The sequence below is a fragment of the Cyphomyrmex costatus genome, unplaced genomic scaffold, assembly GCF_001594065.2.
Source record: "Cyphomyrmex costatus isolate MS0001 unplaced genomic scaffold, Ccosl1.0 scaffold640, whole genome shotgun sequence".
In the NCBI taxonomy this organism is placed as follows: Eukaryota; Metazoa; Arthropoda; class Insecta; order Hymenoptera; family Formicidae; genus Cyphomyrmex; species Cyphomyrmex costatus.
In genome coordinates this window covers 283748-301827 of record NW_017280201.1, presented here as the reverse complement: position 1 = coordinate 301827, position 18080 = coordinate 283748, and the positions used below count along the sequence as shown (strand labels likewise).

Genomic DNA, 18080 nt, shown 5'->3' with positions numbered 1-18080 from the left:
AAGGCGAAGGAGAATCCGAAAAAATAACGCCCGAACATTGCGAAGGGAACCGTGAAAATCGGAGGACTGGGTCGACGAGCCGATTCCCCGAGCGAAAATGAAAAAGGTGTCGGCTCAACGAACTAATGGTAGTCGAGCAAACTGCAAACGCGTGGATACGCGGGGGTGCCGAGTTTGCCAGAGGATGCGATGAAAACTCCGACGAGCCAGACGATTAATCCCCTTTGTCATTTAAATCCGTCCGATGCGTGTCACGCGGCCGTGGTCGCGTTGTCAATCGTTATTGGAACGGTTATCGATTTATTGCGACTCCCTCTTGTGTCGCAGGCAGGCAGGGGATGCGAGGGTTGGCCCGGGAGGACTAAGGGGCGCAAGTAGTGGCACGTCGATGATAATTGAAATTCGAGTAGCGACGCTAACGGGATGTTTATGCAATAACATGTGGAGCGATAGCTGAGTTTGAGGCGTTTCGGCTACGCGAAGCATGTTGCAGGTTTAATATTGGATTCTCTCTTCTCGATAGGAAAACCTACATTCTCTTTTGTGCACATCCTGCATCCCTATTTTAATCGTTTATTATTTTCTTTTTGCACATTGTTCTCCCGTTAGGTCTTAAGAGGCACGTAGCGGTTTCCAAGGTACAAAAGAACTTGAGGATTATTTGATGAAATTATATTTGTATTGGTATAAATAGAATAAGGATAAATAACAAATTATGATATTCGCATAAGTTAAAACAATTTTTTTTTAACTTTTAAAAGTTCTTTAGCGTAATATTTATTTTTGTAAAATATTTGAAAAAATAGTTTCTTTTATTTTAATATTATTTTCTATGCTGAGACTGAAATAGATTTCTGAAGCTCTTTATCCGTGAAATTGAAAGAATCAGTTTGCTTAATAGTGTAGTAATTTTTTGTTAAATATCTATAAAAAAGCTAGCCTCAAAGTTTTGTGTGTTTATTAAATTATTACCCAAGTATGTCAAAATGATGACAAATAACGTCAACTTACTATCTAAGTAGTAATATTGAAAAAATAGATTCTATGTTAGTTATATCCTGTTAAATACCAAAAAAATTTTACATCAAAAAATATTCATTGATTGATGATTTGAAGATTGTTCTATTGACTGCCTCGGAGAATTTGTTGTGGAAAAATGCACGTTGTTGTATTCCCAAAACGCCATAAAACTTGTGTCAAAATTAAAGGTGACCATTTTAAATGTTAACTTTTATTTGTGATATTTCACATTTTATTATTTATTGGATTATTTATTATATATTTGGTATTTTTACTTTATAAGTTAATATTTACATTTGATATTTAACATTTAAGATATCATCAACACTCTAGAGTTTTTTTTAAATATAAGGTACTAATGATTTGATAAAATTTTGTGATTGAATTTTTTGTTATCCTATATCAAGTGCTTTTAAAATATTCAAAGTAATGAAAATTGACGTTTAGTTCTTTATTATAAAAGCTATTTAAGTAGTTTATCGGATTCTTGAATCTTTTAACACATGCAAATGATAAGCTAAAAATAAGAAGAAAAATCTAATTATCCATGTCGCAAGAAAACTTAGCTTTTCCGATAAAAGAAATCAATGCTATTGATATCACGTCGCCAGGATGTTGGCAGGAATATACAATAACTGTTTATAAGAATCCGATTAAGTTGTTGCAGTTAGACGTTCCGTTATACCGGAAATCAAGGAAGTTATGCAAACCCGATTTCAGAGCAGCAATCGAATGCTTGGTGGAACCAATTGACTTTTGAACTTTCCGGTTCAGGACTTACGAGACGCGTAGAGCTTCCAAGTTTCGTGCCGCAGAACCGATAGAGATTACAATAGGCTGTCTGATGTTGTTACATGAAAACTTTGGTTACTATACTTGCCTTTTGCCACTTCCGCTTCCGAGGACAAAATCTCGAAATTGTATAGAGCGACAATCTGTCCAAAGCTAAATGACAAAACCTTGCGGTTCTTAAGTTTTATATCGTGGATTTCTTGTAGTAACGCGCAACCGAGATTAACAAAATTTTAGACAATATGATGAAAGTTTTAATTCTGTTCATTTATTAAGTATTTGTATTGTATACACAAAATACGTAATTTTGAACCTACAAATTGTTGTTCTTCGTAAATGAACACATATTTAGCATTAATTTGTTAATTAGAGTTATCTCATTTATGTTGCCGTTAATATTCATGACTCTGTGATACGAAGAAATAATGAATCTCTCCATTTTCTACTAATCAAATAATAAAAATTGTACAGTTTATTAATCCTTAATTACGCTCGTAATATTTATGATGCATTAAATATACTGGTATAATACTTTTTTGTATACCAGGCTAGTACGTAATTAAATCAAATAACGTCAACAATTATTATCGTATTTAAATTTGATATCTGTTTAGTTAAACCGCAATTAATTTCGCTCCAGGTATGTATAACAGTTGAAATACGATGACAATGTGAAATTAATTAGAAATACTTGTTCATTGATTTTTAGCAGGCGTAATAGTAACCAAAATCGGACATCAGTAATCAGCGTTAATTAGAAACAAGTCGTTCCTCTCGTGAAACATGACGCGGCCGATTAAGCTCTTAAAATTTTGCAGCGCCCGCGTGTTGGAAAATACGTTCCTATCTCGACATCCGTGCAGCAAGGTCCGCGATTTATGACTCGCAAGCTCCTACCCGCGCCCTATTTCTCTATCCTTCCTTTCTTATATCCTTCCGGAGTCTTCTTCGACCTTTTCTTTTCGCCCGCTGATGTCGTAAATAGCTCTTTTCTTACTCGCTCGCTAATGTAAGACAAAATTGCAAGATTATTTTCAATGGTCCTGCTGTAAACGTTGAAATATTTAATACAATAAGGTTGATGCACTTCCTCTTGACTGAAAACTCTTTGGCAAATTATAATTGAACTTTAGTTTTTTTTTCCCCTATAGTTTTACTGTCAGTTTTTTACAACTTTTAAGATTAAATAAAACCATATATTATCTCTACAAAGGAGCTAACTAATAAATTACCTAAAAGAAGAACGTTCTACTGCGAGATAATCGTGTGCAAAATGAAACGTACGAATGTTAAATATATTTCGCTGTAACGCTAAATAAGATATAGAAGATCTTGTAATTTTTTAATGAGATCATTTACTGAAGTATATGTATTAAAAATTGTTATGTTAATATTAATTGCACTGCATTTGTACATAGTAGATAATTGTCGCAATTAAATAGCATAACAAATTAATGATGTCTAGAAACTGTGTTTGTAATATACTTCGCAAAAAATGCCGCGGTTAAATTTCTTAGCAAGTAGGAAAACGTCATGAGCGGAAAAACGTGCGTTCAGATAACATTTTTCGCGTGGCTAAAATTCTTTAAATACTCAGCATAAGCTGAAAATGAAGGCCTTTCAAACCTTGACCACTGGAAGTAGGTCATACTTGAGAGAACGTGTCTGAATAACGTCATTTAAAAACATGGTACGCGAAACGTAGCATTTATGATATGCATATTCCTGCATTATGTATTCTATTTTAGCATTTACATTTTCGACAGTTATAACAATATATTAATGTAAAATGTAAACAACAGAATTTTACATAATATATTAACATGAAAATCACATTTTTATATTTGAAATATAAAATATTTGAAAATATTTAAAAATAAAAAATAAATTTTATAATTAAAAAAAATGTATTGAACAATGCATTTTTCAGACATATACACGTAGATTTGTGCTTATCATTTACTTATTTCATTGTTCAGATAAATTTGATATAAAAATACGGCAATATAATTTTGGTAAAGGTGCATGTTAAATTGTTTATCGAATAAAATCGTTGATTAAAAATACTTGCATAAATTTACTAAGCGGTAAAACGGCTTTAAAAAATTGTGGTTACGAAAATCTGCATGTATTAGTCGCGAAACAAAAGTGGTCAAAGATTGAAATTAAATTTGACTACGCACAATGAGCGACCTGCTGTACATTCTCGCCAGAGAGCCATTAAACGATAAATCGCTTATTACCGGCAATTAATATCGCGAACAGCGGACATCCCGTTAATTCTTGTTTAAACAAGCGCCGTTTCGGTTGGAATTCATTCCGCGCAACAGCAAACTGTGTTTTCCCCGGGTCATCTTGAGCTATGCGCGCGTTCATATCAGTTCGCGGATGCAGCTGCAATAGAAGCAGCAACAGCAGCCGCCACTGCCGCCGCCGGAGATGAAGCTCGACAAAACTAATTTCTCTCGGAAACCGACTCCTTTTGTGCACTTTTTAAAGTATTATTTTTCTTTTTCGACTGAAATTAAAATCCTCGCATACCTCGTGGAGGGCGCGAGAGCGGCAGATAGATTCGCCTATTCCTAGCGTTGCGCACATAAACCAGGATCAAAGAATGTATACACACCTTAGGCATGCAATCGCGACATACGCAATTTTGGCAACAAGAGACGCAGAAACGTACAAGAGATCTGGAGAAAAATGCAGTTTATTATAAAATATATATCATATTTGTGAAAAATAATTACAATTGTGAGAAATTGTTACGTTTAGGTTACAAGTTTATTGTAAAAGCTTTGAGAAATCTTCAAAGATTTCCGACACAAAGAAATATAGTTACTGACAAAAAAATATTATTTAAAGTAGAAAAATAATAGACGAAATTTTATATTAAAGAGCATTTTTCATCTTTCTTTATGGATAAACTTGGAAAACGAATAATTATCACAGAATAATTGTAACAATTATATGAGCATAAATTAGTTCTATAAACTATAAAATAGTGAATATAGAGATAAAACTATTTTACTAAAATACTAGGGAACTAAGTAAAACTAAATGTTCTATCTCTCAATCTCTCGCTCGTCGCTCATTCTCGAGCATTCATCGCGATTTTTATTAAGATCCGGGGTACCGGCAATAATTTTTTTCCGACAAGAGTGAAAAATGTTTAATCTTTCCACATACTTAATATATTTTGAAAGTCGCGGGGAAAGATCAGAGTAAAGAGGGAGAGGTGACGGGGCCGCACGCAAGCTGGATACAGCACGAAGTCTGTTTTATAATGGCGTACGCCTTAAAGCCGATTTGTTGCACGCTCGTGAAGGTAGTTGCGCGAGATACGGCACGATTAAGGGTAAAAGTTTCCGTCGGGTTCGCCGCGCGGGAAGGATCTCGCGTGCACCGGATGAGCCCCGGTGCACTCTCGAAAGTGAATACCCGGGAATTACTGCCGGCTGAAGACGGCGCATTCTCTCTTCCTACCTCTTCTCTTCCTCCTTTTCGACTTTATCTGTCGGTTTATTTATGAAATATAAATTTCGCGTTTCACACTGCGTACGCGTAGGTACGCGAGAGACCCGGGATGCGGCCGCGCCGCAGATATTTCGGGGATAATTCCCGCGGCGGATGTTTCCGAAGTTGCTGCGAGCTAACATTTTGGGGGATGAGAGTTGCTGCACCGGTATGATATCGCCTAACTCGACGCGTGGCATATTGCTTGAGCAATATTCATATTGCTCAAATGCAATCGTGTGGATGCCGGCTGTGCTGTTTTAACGTACATATTTTATTCGCCTTCCTTTTCCCGTCGATTGACAATCACCGAGATTTTTAGTTTAATGCTCAGCATTATTTCACCATCATTTCCGCGAGTTTAATTTTCGAGATAATAAATATGGAAAAATGTATGCTATGCATTTTCATTGTCACGTTTCATCGTTCAAGCATAAATATAATGCCTTTTCATGTACACATATTTAACATCGAAATCTGAACTCGCTCGCAAACCATTTGGAGTTTAATGATATAAAAGTACAATTTCTATATTATTATTCATACGTTAAACGGGTTAATGCATAAAACGGTTTAATGCATATATAAAATAAAATATTTTTCGCTTGATTGTGAAATATAAAACATTCTCTATGGCTTTATTATTGCGAATACAAATGATCAATGTAAATTGTGATCGCAATTACGTCTTTACGAGATTTGCTTTTTCCCGGGGAAACATGGGAAAACCACCAATCAGCGAGCTGGTTTGTTTCGCCCGTAATCAGTCGAATAAACAGATCCAGTTACTGTATTAATGCTAGTACGGTTTATATAGAAAGGGATAACGATTCGCACACTGGCATTCCGTATTAGAGATGATTAATCAATTATGGACATTTAAAACCGGAATCATCAAAATGCTAATTTTCACGAGCTCGCGCACTATGTTACCAGTTCATTTGCTTAAATCAACCGCACGAAAATTCGACATTGGTACTTATAACGTGTAATTATACATAACAGATTTACTTATTATATATATATATATATATTATCTTTTATTCTTTTATTATTTTCTCGTACTTAAAAATGATTTATTTTAGTCTAATTACATAATTATATATCATAAATAAAACAAAAAAACTAAAATTTTTATAAATTTATACTTTCATTTATCTACATAAATTTTATATTACTGATTTTTTATGACTATGTAATAAACTTTCGGTTATATTTTGCATATGTATTTTTTTATTTGGTTTAAAGCAGTGTATTAAATTCAGGAAATCAAAAGTTTTTTATGATCATGACAGATAATAAAATAATTATTTTACCAGGAGAACCAAAAAATTATATTTGCAATGTATTTTGTGAATATTACGACTCTAAAAATTAAATCTTTTAATTTTCTATACTTTTTCAGATTACCATATATGTCTGTAATCATAAAATATAATGTGTATTCTTTTTTTAATCAATATTTATTTTATTAAAATATACGAATCTTTTATCATGAACTGAATATTAAGTTACTAATTACATTTTTATTTATTATGTCGAGGTTTTAAAAGTCTTTTGATTTTTATTTTTCTTAAAAATTTCTTGTATTTTTAGTCATAACTAATTAACTTCTTATTTTCAATTTAAATTTAAAATAATATAAATTTTTAATTAATTTATAATAAGATCTGCAAATATATATTGTTTGTGATATACAGGATATCCGCAAATATATATCGTTTGTGAAATACAGGATATCCGCATCGTTCTTTGATATCGCGCTTCGAGTACCCGAAGCTGGCCTCCCAATATTAAAAAATCGATTCTTTTCTTCATGCATTCGTGAGCAAACGATGAGCAAACGAATGCATGAAGAAAAAAATCTGTTGTTTAATATTGGCCAGCTTAACACGGGTGCTTCAAGTTGTTACAATGTATTTCACGACAAGTTCTTCAGTACTGGTGAAACAGGAAAATAAACCGGTTTTTTTCTTTCGTTGTTATATAAAAATTAATCTACAAGATGAACGTGACAATAATCGATCGATGACGCGAAGAAAGGTCTTGCTTCATTTTTCTAATTATCAATTGAGACTAGTGCAGGCTTACAGACAAGTCGACCGTAATTTTCAAACTTTTGAAGTTGCTTGATCGCTCCTTACTCAACCTTCCTTCGATCTGGTTTGGTCGATGCGGATCGACATGATATAATATCTCGGATGTTCCTTATCCTGACGGAGGGAAAGACGCGATCTCGTTGTTGGGCTGCTGCGGGCTGACCCGAAGCTCATTTGGCTCCTTCTGATTAAACCCGAGCACAATGTTTACGCTACCGGTGCACTCCTCGCTCCTTCCACTTCCGGCATTCTCCATTATTCGCGAGATTACTCATTTTCCGAGTAATTTAACTCCTCAAAATTTACGTAATGCGTTCGCTCGCGCTCACTTGCAAACTTCATTTTCATGATATTCACTGTAATACTCGATTTAATACACAGCATATCTATCTACTTTTGATTGCGACAACGAACGAACTATTGTACATGTCCGTTTATGAGACAATTTGCTCTTTCGCTTTTTCTCTTTTCCATGTTTTCTTTCTGCCTGCTCTAGGATTATTTATTTCTTGAAGAATGAAAATCTGCGTCAATACACGAATTTATCTCGGATACGTGCTGCATTATTTTTGGTTCTTCGCAAAATTAGGCAATGGAATTTTCCGAAAAGAGAAAATAATAGTCTTCATAAATGAAATCGAAGTGAGAAATTTTTCATCCCGTGAGAAAGAGAAATTATGACATTTTTGAAAATAAAGAAACAGAAAACGGTTAATTAATTATAATATAAAGTTTATTAAATCATACTTTACAATTGTAAAAGATTTTTTTAAATTAATGATTTAATTTGTGAATTTAATTGTAAACAAAAAATTTGGTAGCAAAAACTCTTCTTTTTCTTATTGAAGTAGCTCCAGTATGCCGAGATCGTTGATGTCATAAAAAATAATATGTATTATTTAAGAGAATATTTATTAAAATATGAGATAAATATGAATAGTTCTATTTTTATGCTTTATTAAATGAATAAATTGATATTTTAGAAGTAGCTTTTTTCTTATTTTTAAACATTTTTACATAATTAACAAAATTATTTATAATAGAATGATTGAATAAGCGGAGAAAGCTAGTGTACTAAATAAAACTTTGCTGAGTTGTAAATTCTCTACGTAATCTCGTTGATTAAGTAAAAGGCGAAACTATCGTATTTCCTATTGAGTGCAAATGTTTGCTATTACTGTTCATAATTAGACTACGACTGGATTATTGTGTCGCAAACAGTATTTATAGCATAATTAGAATGTACATGGTAAGCTCTAATTCGTCTATAATACATACATTTTTTTACCTGAAGTAAATCCCTTCATACATAGTTGGTAAAATTGAAATAGATAGAATTAAAAATTTAATTTACATATACACATGTTATGCATTAATTTTCAACGTAAATTTTCAATATAAAGATAAAAATAAATATACCTAAAAATAAAATGAAAATACTGAAAATGTTTTTCCGCTTACCTTGAGGCAACAATGCATTTTATTTTCTATTTGATATATTATGATAAAATTTATATATTGTGAAATTTAAAATTCTGTTTAAATTAAAATGTAATTTCAAAATAGAAAATTACAGTACATTGTTTTTATTCTTTTTGTTTGTGGCAATTTGCATTTGAAATTTTGTTTTTGGCAGACTCTGATAGAATAAACGCGAGATCCGAGAGAGAACTGTCCGCGAGTGTGACGGATGAGGTGTCGGAATTTATTGAGAAGTAAATGCAGGAATGACGTAATTGAAGACTAGAATCGTTCGCGTCGAAAAGATCGACGAACCATCGTCGGTCTCGTCGATCTCATCGTCGTCGTCGTCATTGTCATCATTTTTTTTTTCTTAGCTGCATAGCGATTCGATTGAAGCATTAACTAATTTGCGATGTCGTGTTTTCTGACGGCAACGTTGTCGATTTTTATGAATGATAAAAAAAAAACAAAGAATATTCTTAATACGGAAATATCACAATTTTTCGATTGCAATTAAAGCGTCAACTAATTCAACGTAATATTTTTTAATCTTTTTTTTTCTCAATCTTCTTGACACTCTTTATGAAGTATTTGTGTTATGCAGATCCGATCGCGTTACATAATAGTTGAGGATTAATCTTTTTATATCTATAATGAAATTATAAAAAAACGAATGACGTAAAATCTTTGCTCGCGTTCTGAAATATTAGTCATCAAAGTTTGTTTGGCAGAGAAAAATATCAACACGCATGGGAATATATATTAATTTTGTCAGCGTATTTTCTCAAGCGGAATTTTATGCCGTTTCTTATCGATGCGCAGGCAGTTATTGGAAAGAATCCGGTGATTTATTACTCCATTCCTGCTCGAATGTTCCAAGGGTCAAGTACGAAGGGAGAAACTAAGGCAGAATTCTTCTTGGCAGAAGGACTGTTTATCGGGAATGTTTTTTCGGCTATCACCAGATTTACTATAAATTTAGTCTTTGTGAAGTGAAGCTCTTTAATGCCTTTTAAGTGTACCATTGAAAAAAAATTAACTTTATGTTCAATTGTAGATAGTAATTTAAACCTGAAATAATTTTTATTTAAAAATATATTTACCAAACCCCCCCGATTGTATTTAGAGGTGTACTTTTTTCAAGAAATTAATATTTGTTATTTTTTACGTTGATAATAATAACAGATTTAAAATCTTTATAGTTTAAGATTTATGAGACATAAAATATAGTAACCTCGATATCTCTTAGAATCTAAATAAGTATTATTGATTCTCACAACAAATGTGAGAAGAAAAATTTTGAATCTAGAACCAGCGAGTGAGAAAGATATCAAGAATATTTTTCCACTAACTGCTGTGACGCATGTCAACTCAACGACTTCATCGTCGAGAAAGCCATGCCGGAAGTCGTACACTCCAGCTTCACCACACGATTTCCGCATAGCGTTAAGAATTGCATTTGCTGCCCCGTTTCCCTGCGTCGATTCCCCAGCGGAAATCGGACCCGATAAAATGTGGAAACCCTTGAAAATTTCATAACGTTCCATGCGTTTCGCAGCCGCATTCCTTGAGGACGAGCGTCTCTTTTCCATAGCACTCCTTGCAGAGATGTTTTGAAATGTTCCTGTTACTCGTGACACACTTCGAATTCTATAACATATTTTATATGACTAGATAGCTGTTCTTTTCATCTTAAGGCTATATTTGGGATTATATCATATATTAAGGATATATTTTTTATAAAATTATGTTATTGTATTTTGCAATAAGTATATTTTATTTTTATATTACAATGTAAAATTATATAAAATTCGATTTGCTGTCTTATCCTCTAGCTTTCAACAATAAATTATTATTTTTTGTCTTATTTATGTATTTAGCTATTGAATAATTATTAAGTACTAAATATCTAATTATGAAAAATATTTCTTGCTCTAAACTTTTGTTGATTGAAACGTCGTGAGCTGAAAATCATCTGCGATTATGTATATATTTGATTCATATAGAAATTATTTGAAAACTGATTTACTTGAATGATCGCGATTCAGAATAGAACGAGGATATAAAATGGCAGGATTAGGAAAGCGATAGCTGTGAAAACAGTGAAGTGATCTCTGGATTCGATGGTCTGAGAACGTTCGTGTGACAATGAGAAATGTTATGGCTACTACGCGTATCTGCGACATGCGCTATTTATGAAAACTCGTATCTTACGCGTAATGATATTTATTGGAAAAAACATATATGTGTATGTTGGATAGGAATTGATGCACGTAAACTGACAATATATAATACGTGACATAGTTTTACAGTATTGTGTGTGAATCAATAACAGAATTTCTATATCGACATGAAATAGAGAAAAAAGATAGTGGTTTGATGGAATAAGTGAAAGACTACATGGTATATATCGTTCAAATAAATACATATTAGATATATGACATGTAGTATAGTTTATAGTGTTTATACGATATCCGATCAACTTTTGTTGTTTTGTTTATAGCTCGAAAATTATTGGAGATCTTTTGGAGATATTTTTGTATAAGGATTCTTGACTCTGATTAATCTTTAAACATTACATCACATGGACTCCTCATGTCAATGCATAATATTTTACTTTTTTTACTACTGTTTTACAAGTTTTTACTAAAAGTGAAATTAAGAGAAAATCTGTATGAAATTGTTCTTTGTTCGAAGGATGCAATATTTGAAACGTCATAACAAATTCGTACAAAAATATAAAAATTTTTACTATTTAAAACTCGATATAGATATCCGGATATCCCCATGAAAAGTATTTAAAAATTTAGATAGATATAAATCTGAAAATAATTGTATTGAACCATTAAAATGACTATATATATAGAACGTTTAAACGACAATACTGCAAAAAGTTTCAACGAATTTAAATAGTTTATCAACGAATTTAAACGTCCTACATAATTATTTTGATATGGTCGAGATAAAATTATTTTTAGAACTATATCTAAAATTTTTAGATATTTTAGCAAAACTTTCCATATATTGACAAAAGATAAATAAAGCGTCATACAATAGTCCTATAAGGGGGACTCCTACAATTATTATAACTTTGTATTGTAGAAACATCTTTCCAGTTTTCCATCTTCTACACGCGTGAAATATATACTTATATATATCGTTAAACTTCATATAGGGGTCTCACAAAATTTATAATATATTTCTAACTGAATCGTTCTCATTCTAATAATGCATATCATTTAATCACCGTTAATTTCCGTGCGACTCCGATCGTGATGTGATCGTGATGATAACGCTCGTTCGGGCGGAAGTGCACGCGGCCACAACGGCATCTTTCCACTGAGGAGCAGACTTACAAATAAGCGAACGTAAATACCGTGGCGGCTTAAATCGCGCATGGTCGCGCATGAATTCGCGTTTTACGTGGGCAGGGTCCGTCGCGGAATGCACCAGAATCGCCGTATTATGATAATCTATCGCCCATACGGTTCCTCGATACGCGCCTTCGGATCTATCTGTCTCAATTTATAGCAGGGGTTATCGCCGTACTGAGCATGAATCGGTGCGAGAATTCCGCCTCGCGATTATTATGCCGCGCGATAGCTCCAGCGAGCACATTTGACCATTCAACGGGTAAATTTAATTCTGTAATTTTGCTGGGTCCCACCGCGATGCTTGCTTAATGATATTGCAATTTTTGTTTCGAAATTTGCTGTACTGCAGAATCGGTGCGGATTAAAAAGATACTATTAAAAGGGCAATTGCGAATTTAGCTCGTTGCGATTTCGTGCGTTTTGGAAACAATGAGCGAGACAAGCTCGGATTAAAAGATTGAACGTTTGTGCAATTATTATTTAGTAACATGCTTTTTTATGTTCAAATAATTTTACAGGAAAAATGAATAAAGCTCGGAAGATGCAGTAGCGTGAAATCTCATTGAATCTTCGCTTCGTGTGGATCGTATATATTAATCCTGTCGATTCTTTATATAGATTGCGCTTCGTCCGTCGATATACACCGGAATGTCCATTGAATGCACCGGAATCACCGTATTATGGTAATCGATTGCCCATTCGCTTCCACGATACGCGTCTTTACGTTCTTTTCAGGCCATGTAAGCATGTTATGATCGAACACCGCTGTAATGTTCGCAAAAATTTCTATGGATCGCAGCGTGGCGAATGTGCGTTCGACCATAAAAGCCTCGTTGCACTGCATATATTATATTCACTTTTTTTCTGGTGATATATAGGGGAGAGTTGCTGAATGCGTACCACTTAACCTATTTTTTTATTATATTTCTCATTTGGCACTGTTTTGTATACGCAAATAAACATTAAAAATTGTTTTTCTGTAATATGCTGCAAAAGGTACGATTCAAGCAACCGGTTACCTAAATCGTATAAACATTTGTTGTTGTATTTTAAATTTCTAAGTAAAAATAATTGAAAATATATAAGATTAATAAAAGAAATCAACTAACATCTAATGATTAATTAATATATAATTTAAAAAATTTATCGAAGAAAATAAAATATTTTATTAAGTATATTATACTATATTAAGTAATATAAAATATTGATAAAATATGATTAGGTGACCAATACGCTTTCGGCAACTCTCTATGTATTGAAGAAAGAATGTGTGGGGAGAGAGAGTTTTCTAATCAGTTTGGTTTTGTGCAAAGCCATTATCATTACCATAACTTTGATACAAATTGCGTCTCGAGCGGAAAACTCGACGTCTCGTATGTCCATCGTTTATTCGTGGACTTCGAAGTCACGTAAGTCCGGCAATAAAACTCGCGCGACGGAAGTAAAGCCGCCGTTTTACTCTTATACTTCCGCCTAGAACACTTCCTTCGAGTTAGCGGAACTCCGAGAATTTCGACAGGCACGACAGAGAAGGTGGTAAGCGCCCGTTGCGTCACAGTGAACTCCTTTCGAAGTCGAGCAGTTTATTCGCGTTCCCTGCGTTATGAGAATTTCAACGTACGTGATAATAGCGATGCCTTTATTGGTCGAGGAATACTAGCTTAGTTTCATGTTCGCGACTGCATTAGTTGCGAAACACAGAGAATTCGCTCTCTAACGAAGATGTTTGCAGAATGTAACTTTTCGTTGCGCGATCCGATATAGTATGCGGAAACGAATGCGAGGAAAATCGCGAACTTCTTCGGGTTGACAAGAACACTTTGTTCTTGAAGCGGAATTAACGTTATAGAGAGATTTCGTTATTGGAAACCCGGCTCATTTTTTCAGATTTCCTTGCTTAGTTTAATTCATGATGTACGTAAAATAATGAAATACTTTTTTAAACGTATAAACGCGAAAGCATAATCACACAAAATGATTGCAATTACTATAAATTATAGTTGAATCACAGCAATAACAATCATAATTACCAATAATATCTAATTATAGTCACAAATCTTAAAAATCCTTTCAGTAAAAGAAAATAAAAAAACAGAAGTTATGTTAGAAGTTATTTTATTAATAATAATTTGTTACACTATTATGTAAATGTCATAAATTATTACCACAAATTATTTACTGAAACATAATTTGATACCTATGTTCCTATTTGATTAGTTACAGAGGGTTATTGAAATCCGGTGAAATTCGAATGAAAATCGGAATTAATATTTTGCTTTAATAGTTGAATGATTTCTATTTACGTTCCATCAGAAAAATGAACATTGAACAAAAAGGGATAAAGGCGGTACGTATATGAAAAGCCGTATTCATCATAGTTAGAGTCCACCCGCCGAAAATAATTACATCCTACGTTGGCTCAGAATGTTTCGCCACGTGAATTTTTCAATTCTTTTTGATGTATGCATTTTTGCAATACAACAGACTTTGACGATGAAAAGTAGTGGCCATTAAGAATCCATGGACACTGAACAACGAGAAAACTGCATCAAACGAGAATATAACGGTCAACGCGTGTTTGTCGTTAAATTCTTTTCCTTTCTCGCAAACGTCAGTTATTTTGTTAGGCGCGTAAACGTCAATTGTTTTCCTTTTCTCTGCCCTGGCCATTTTCTGCCCTCTTCTCGCACTTCTCGCGGACAAATTCGATATCTTGAATTTGTCGTATCGAACGTTTTCGCTTCGCTGATTTCACTGGATTCAGAATTCCAATTGCTGATCCAATCCTTTCTGCCGCGCACGAGGATTTCGGGAGCGCTTACGAAGTCGACGAAGTAAAACCTTCGGTAAGATCGGGTTTTTCTGGTCCTAGGTGCACCTTGGGATCTTTCCGTACGCGACCGCACGTGAGATTTGAAGGAAGTCAAATTATCTGAATATAATTTGGCCATCCGAATTGGATGGAAAAGATCGCTGCTCTCAGGGTTTCGATCACGAAGAACGACGTTTGCCAGCGAAGTTCTTTTAGTCGATTTAAGATTTCAATCAGAAAATCCAAAAAGAGTAGAGAGATTTTGGCACAAGATATACTCTTTTTACATGATGATATCACAAACGAATCTACCTTCTGAATAAAAACATTTCTATCAATGTGTGAAAAAATATTAATTTTCTATCAAAGATATATATTTTATCAGAACGTTTAATTAATTGAAACATTTAATTAATTAAAAGAAATATTTGTTAGAGGTCAAATGTATAATTATTAAAGTTTATAATTAGTAGAGTAATGATCGCTGTTTGAAAAAATATTGTATTTTATCATGAAATTAATATTACAATATTTTATAAAATACTTGAAAAAACGTAATATTGACTATTTTTAGTAATATTCTTAATTACTTTTTCTTTTTATCTTTATTGCAATTTTAATTCTTACGCGAAAATTATATATTTCAATTAACTATGTATACATGGTATACTTGTAAATACCTGTCAAACATGCAACAAGCAAACTGAAGCATTGACCAACTCCAACTTCCGAAATTCCAAAACGCGAAATTCTTCAAGTTTCAAACATGTAGCGTGACACACTGATTTAACGTTTGAGTGCTAGCTTAACTTAAACTCCTAAAAGGAAGGATTACTAGCGAACTTCCCGTACACGTGAGTTAAAGTACACGCATGTTTCACGAGTCTTCATGGAGAAACATATGAATTTACTTTGTTATACATATATAGACATATATATATATATATATATGTCTATATGTATATGTAATCTGAAGTACATGGTGTCTAGAACAGAATCGATAACGCTTGTCTTCGCAATCAGAAAGCCAACGTAGTGCGCAATCATGTTTCACCACTATCTCAAAGTGAATATTGTGAAGATTGTTTGTTGCCAACTATGTACATATACGTACCACATTGGTGTATCGAGATACAAATGAATAGATGCAAGACGTGTAAAATGATTTAAATACAAAGATTCTAATGAAGGTTTAATTATCCCATAATCAGAGCATAATATAATTGACGCATGTAGCACGAAAAAGTCTTTAATGAAAGTGTTTAGTGTTATTTTTTAACAGCAACCAAATATTTTGTTTCTATAACGAAAAATGTAATTTCTTTTGTTTAATATAATACATTCTTCAATTTTTTAAACAACCACAATATATTTTACAATTAAACAGTTAGGTAATATTATAAAACAAATATTTTTATTCAGAACATTATAAGCAAATTTTTTTTTCGGTGTAGTTTAAGTTTCATAAAACATAACAGTGTAATCTAGTATTATACTAGGAAAAATAGTTTGTTCTGTGACTCAAAATTTTGTTGTAACAACAAAATATTTGGTTAAAATGTACCAAATACAAGAATGTTTGGTATTATCAACTAAACTGTTTAATTGATATAAATGAATATTTTTGTTATTTATCATGTAAATCTAAAAAATATATTGAGGAAAAGTAATTAAATGTTTTGTTATACGAACAAAATATTTGATTACTATTTAAAAAGTGTCAAGTTTGCTGAAGATACTCAATTTTTAAGTATATAACTAAAAATCTTTATCCAAAAAAGAAAAATAGAAAATGTATTATTTTCTATCTTTAATGTAATTTTATGTCCCATAAAATTAACTATTTTTTTTGTAAAATTTTACGTTATTAAAATATTAATTTACAATCTTTGAAATGTTTTTAGTAAATGTGTTTCAACTTTTTGTATAGGTATGTCTAAAATATTGAGAAACACTGCGAGGGTTGTTTATGATTTTCTTTCATGTTCGTTCGTCGAGATAATATCCAGACTACGAGTGTCTTCTCATTTGCGTTCATATTCGCATATTTCGAGTGCATCGAACCAGCACGCATTTGTACGACTGAAAATTCAATGTCGCATCAGAGATCTCAAACACGGACGTATCGAATTTGTAATCATTTCAGGTCACAAGCGATGTCTCTTGGATGTAATAAGGTTACGTTGCGTATAAATTTTATTGAAAGCCAAGATATATAGATGAATTGCATTCGTGTATAAAATTGGCCGACAAAAAGAGAGAGGTAGGACGCAAAGATGATTAGGGTCTTTTCTATTTAATCAATTACAATATTTTAGAAAAAGAGGGAGATTTGTCGTCTTTACATTTTTTTTTCTCATTTTTATTGATACTAGCACATTCCTTGCGCGCGCTACGCGCGCGATGGACCATTATGCTTTTTTTAAATATTATGAATAATGTTTCTTTGAAACTTGTTTTGAAATCAATAACTCCTCCAATTCCTACTAATACAAAATTTCCCTAAAATTTGAAAACCTTTAGAATTTCATTATTGTTTTCGATCGCCATGCACATTAATTCTACCATTTTGATAAATAATATTTAGCTTATTTTTTTATTCAACGTTTATGTCGAAAAATTCGACCCACAGTGTAGTTGTGCTGGTTCGCGTACAAGAGTAAAGTACATTAAAGCAATTAATTGACGGGATCATTTTGATCTCAAAATGTTTCTAGAATTATTTGCTCTAAGAATGTTCACAATCCGAATTTTTTGCTTATCGTTTACGTAGAGAAATTCGATCCGCAATGTGGCTGTGCTGGGTCGCGTACAAGAGAAAAGTACATTAAAGCAATCAATTGCCGGGATTATTTTGGTCTCAAAATGTTTCTAGAATTATTTGCTCTAAGAATATCCAGAATCCGATATTTTACTCATCGTTTACGTCTAAAAATTCGATTCACAGTGTGGCTGTGCTGGGTCGCGTACAAGAGTAAAGTACATTAAAGCAATCAATTGCCGGGA

General features: G+C 32.9%; 1 protein-coding gene across 2 annotated transcripts in view; it reads left to right on the top strand.

Annotated features, from left to right (window-relative positions):
* Window positions 1–18080, top strand: part of LOC108779928 (nephrin) — a 320256-nt gene that overhangs the window by 29293 nt on the left and 272883 nt on the right. The gene's annotated exons all lie outside the window — the stretch shown is intronic.